Here is a 4,804-nt window from a genome sequence, read left to right on the forward strand (position 1 = left end):
TCACCGTAGTATACCAACCAACAGAACGTAGGGTATTACGCTTGCCTAGCGGCCCGAACCTGTCTAACCCTTGCATCATCACGTAACCACCAATCTCTTGGCTCCAGAATCCTTGAAATATACCACCGGGCACCCTCCTTGTGGACTTGCCGGATAAGCAATCCGACAATTGGCGCCCTTGCTGGGAGTTTGATGGCATCTAGAGGCAGCGTCTTCTTCTCAGCAAACATCGTCGTTCAGATGGAAGCCGCCGCCGGTTTCTACTTCACCTTCGGGAGCTTCTCGGAGATGACAGTTCCCCGGATCCCACCCACCAGCCCCTCTACCACCTAGAGTGGCTCTTAGTCCAGGGTCAGATCCGATCTGACCGCCCCAAGCTCCATCATCCATCCAGTTTCGGAACTCGAGATCTCTGATGTGGCTCCCAGCCACCTTAGGGCGACCCGTCGCCCTGCTGTATCTGCAGGCGATATGTTCTCTCAGATAGATTGTGTCGGACGCTCCATCGCTGAGTGCATCCATCTCGGCGAAAATGCCTTGCGTCGTCCAGGTGAATCAGGCCGCATGCCATTTGGCCTCCACAACAACTCGGCGGTCTACTCGGATTTACTCCGAGTACCCCGCAAAAGTCTGCCTGCCCAGAACTAACCCGACCCAACTTGGATCTGATCGGATCTGACTCGACCCCAGGGTCGGATCCCGAGTTCCAAGTGGCATTGTTTAACCTCCCACCCAACCGCGTCAGCTCCATAGATCGGCGTCAAATCTCTGTCGTCTCCGTGGACCCCAACTCCTTTGAAGGAGAAGAGGAGGAACACCGCAACTTGAGTCACAACCGCAATGCTCTTCGCATCACTTAGCACGACAACGAGGCAGTCAACCAGCAAGGAGAGGAAGACCTCAAGAACGCCGACCGACGCAACCCGAGGGTAGGACCCTGTGCTCCCCTGCAAGGCCTAGGAACCTCGAGTACAACGGCCATGACGTCTTCGCGACCACGTCTGCCTATATGGCCACCGTGTTCCAGGTGTTGGAGAGTCTCCCCTACACCCCTGAACTCCAAGAAGCACATGCTGGCCTTCATGTTGCAGCAGCTCAAACTCAATGTGTGAGAAAGGAGAACTCGGGTTACCGAGCGTACGTAGTCGACTACCCACCACTCGGCTCGCCCTCATCGTCGCGATGAGGAGGTTGATCAGCCTGACCTCCGCGCCCGCCTCGACTGACAAGATCTACGTCCCCGCCACAATAACTGCCACCGCGGGCGTGACGCAGTTGAGCAGGAGCGCCGCCGGTGCTACGGTGAGGAGTACGGCGCCCTTGGCGCCAACCGCAATCGCGATCATCAGGCAATCATGGCCCACCTCGACACCGTGCCAACATCGTCATCGAGAACGACCTTGACGGCTTCTCCACTTTCTCCAACATGTTGCGTGCCAGCCGGTCAGCATCGAGAAGTTCGATGGCGAATCTGACCCCAGGACATGGCTGCGCACCTACTCCATTGTCATACACGCATCCAACGGCAACAACGACATCATGGCGGCCTACTTCTTGGTCATGATGAGCCCGCTGGCATTGAACTGGTTGGAGGCACTCCCTGTTGGCTCCATCAGCTGGCAAGATCTCTGTACCGCCTCATCCAGTACTTCCATGTAACTTGTCCGGGTCCCAAAACCAGATGGGATCTAGGTAGCGTCGCGCAGCACTGCAGCAGCCGAACGAGGGGTAAGTGATTGCTTCAAAATCATTGACTCCGCCGCACCTTAATTTTTATCCAACCTCCACCATTGATTTCAATGAGGGGCTTTCCAGTGAGATCAGATTTAAGGTCCTCATTTATCCCGGTTGCCTGACCCAAGACAAAGGGGGGACCCTTTTGTCCTGCCTTGGCGGTTCCGGTTGGAAAATAGAGACAAAAGGGGTTTTCCAACCCGCCTGTTTTGTAGTAGTGAACTGAGCTGGATCACGTATTGTTGCTAGAGTTATTGGTGATGAGATCACCGGTGCACATTCCAGTGTCATGTGATGATCTTGAAAGAGAAATAACATCCCATTCCCATACGTAGCAATCCAACTTACGTGGATTGTTCGCCTCGATCGACAGGGGGTGCTCTGTCGCGACTGAATCACGACCAATACTAGGATGAATCACGACCAATCCTATCAATGTCGCCGCAACGCACGACGCTGTGGACCCTGCTGCCGAAGGTGATGAGCACACCAGAGCCGTCACACCATTCGCCTGCTCCAATAACACCGCGATCATCGTCTTGCTTGGTTCGGAATACTGTTGGATATGGATCAGATAGGCTTCGAGACGCTGACCGAACGGGGAAGAAGGATAAGGTTTGAGGGAGAATGTACAAAAAAAACATGGTACTAGTGGGACCCACGAAACAACGTTAAAGTAAACTGCTGAGGACTGCTTTTGCGGTGTCTATACCAGCTGAGGTGGCATGATATATATAGCTTACTTGCTATAACTGTTGGAGTTTATTTGTTTGCCATGAAGAAGAGTACTTTAGCCTGATAGGTGGCATGATATATATACCAGGTAACTGCACGAACGTTTGTCGTCAGCATTAGACCTGGTAACGGTGGCTGCGTCAACCAAGCAATAATGCTTATTAGTTGCTTACACGAAGGGTGGGTAGTTTTTGAAGGTGACCGTGACCCTGGCGCCGTGGGGCTCGTAGATGGTGCACTCGCTGGCAGTGGCCATGACCACCGCCGAGGTCAGAGCGAACGCCATCGTCGACAGGCGGAATAGGAGGTTCACCGCCTTGGAACCGTTTGGCGCCTCGTCCGTGGCGTGGCAGCCGGATCCCATGGCTGTGCACCGCGAGCACTAACTGTGTCAGGATGGCACGTAGTGTTTTACTCCATCCGTTCCAAATTAAAATCATTCGGATTTTTTACATCAAGTCGTCTTATACAAAAAAATTGTGCAAACATAATCAATTTAACAAGTGCAACATTTGAAAATGAGTGTACCACCGCAGTTCTAGCAAGAATCTCTAGGACTAGCTAATCTAGACGTGTGTGTCTAAAACATAATTGGCAATTTATAACAGCGCCTAGGCTTGCGCTCGCTCTGTTCCGAGACAGGTATAAGGACAACGCGAAGAACAATGGATCAGAACAGCCAAAAAAGGAAAATGAGAGAATGAATTGTACTACCTTGTAAGCGGAGCGGTTAGCTGCAGTTGAGAAAAGTTGCTCGTTGTGAGCACCTATTTATAAACCGAAGCTAATGAAGCTAGTGACGAGCCACATGTTGGAATGTCCATGTCAGCGTTATTGACAAGCTTCCTAACTGGATAAATGAAGAAAACAAAAAAAAGGTCTCTATGATTTTTCTGAATTTTTCTGGCCATGTGAGGGCGAGATGGCACCAGACCAGGGACCAATCCAAGTTCGCTGCTGGGAATCCACTAGCCAAACAATTAAGAGCAAGACTAATAATTTAGTCCATTGCTGGCTGCAAGACTTTTTGCAACTCATCTCTCAGTCTACTTATATAGTGATTTAGTTCTCCACCATTAATACATGGCCCACTTGTCCATCGCACAAATATTTTTTGATTCTTATGTCAAAGCTGGCTGTAAGCTTGCAACCCACTTCCTCTCTCTCCACCTCATCAATCAGTCTACTTATAGCCCACCGTAATACTTGCTCTAATGCAAACTATATTTTTGGACACTAATTAATAGTACTAAATCTATATATATTATTAAAGCGAGTAAAGTTGTCACTTAATTTTTTTGTTTGTTTCGTTGGTTTGGTCTGCCTGTATCAATTTCAGGTGGTCCTGATTTAGATGTCTAGCGACTTGAATCCGTTTCTTGTTCGTATCCTCCGCACTGAACCGGTCCAGCGACTTAGAGTCCTTTCCTTGTTTCGCATCACTCCGTCACTATTGTCACCCTTCCAGAAGCCCTCAATCCCGCTCATCCAATTCTTCCCGTACGCGTTACGCCTCTTGATATGAAGTCTAACGAGGTTCGCTGCGACTTAAAGAGTTCAAAACGGTTATGGTTGAACAAATTCCTGGTACAATAAAAAAAGATCATATATAGCAGCCAGCGACAGATTCAATCGAGCACGAGGTGTTGAGGAGACAGAGCGCTGCTACGTACGTGAGAGAAAAAATATAGAAGTAACGGCGTGCGGTGTGCCACTTTTAGTAGCTGTGAACAACAGCGGGAAGAAGCATAAGAGACACTCATACCTTTCACACTTTAACTCTATTTTAGATATTTTTGTCCGCGTGATCGTGGCAAAACTACCGTTATTACTCTTTTAATTATCTAAAAATATAATAAATAACATATAGTATATGATACTTATATAATTTTTGTTTAGCATGATAATATGACAATATATATTTAATTTTTTAATTTTCGTCCATAGCAACGCACGGGCATATCGCTAGTACAGACTAATTATAAAACTAAATGCATAGATGAAGGCTAATTTACGAGATGAATCTATTAAATCTAATTAGTTCATGATTTGACCATGTTGTGCTACAGTAGATATGTGCTAATGATAGATCAATTAAGTTTAATAGATTTGTCTTGTGAATTGCCCTCCATTTATGCAATTGATTTTTTAATTGGCCAATATTTAATACTCCTAATTGTCTGATGTGATGGGATTAAAGTTCAGTCACCTCAATCCAAAAAAATGTATTTGTCACAGTTTCCTTAGGAAAGACCGAAGGAGCTAGCAGCCTGCCGGCGTCGCCGTTAGATTGCAGAGTCCTTGTAACGAAGCGACAACTTGTGTAAATTATTAA

General features: G+C 47.9%; 1 long non-coding RNA gene across 1 annotated transcript; it reads right to left on the bottom strand.

Moving 5' to 3' along the window:
- Positions 1–2,550: 2,550 nt before the first annotated feature.
- On the bottom strand, positions 2,551–3,271 carry LOC120644492. The gene is made up of 3 exons (XR_005663773.1): positions 3,184–3,271; positions 2,643–2,855; positions 2,551–2,561 (listed from the first exon to the last, which is right to left on the bottom strand). It is a non-coding gene; the product is annotated as an uncharacterized LOC120644492 (long non-coding RNA).
- Between the last annotated feature and the right edge of the window lie 1,533 nt (positions 3,272–4,804).

This window comes from Panicum virgatum, chromosome 8K (assembly GCF_016808335.1).
Source record: "Panicum virgatum strain AP13 chromosome 8K, P.virgatum_v5, whole genome shotgun sequence".
Taxonomy (NCBI): domain Eukaryota; kingdom Viridiplantae; phylum Streptophyta; class Magnoliopsida; order Poales; family Poaceae; genus Panicum; species Panicum virgatum.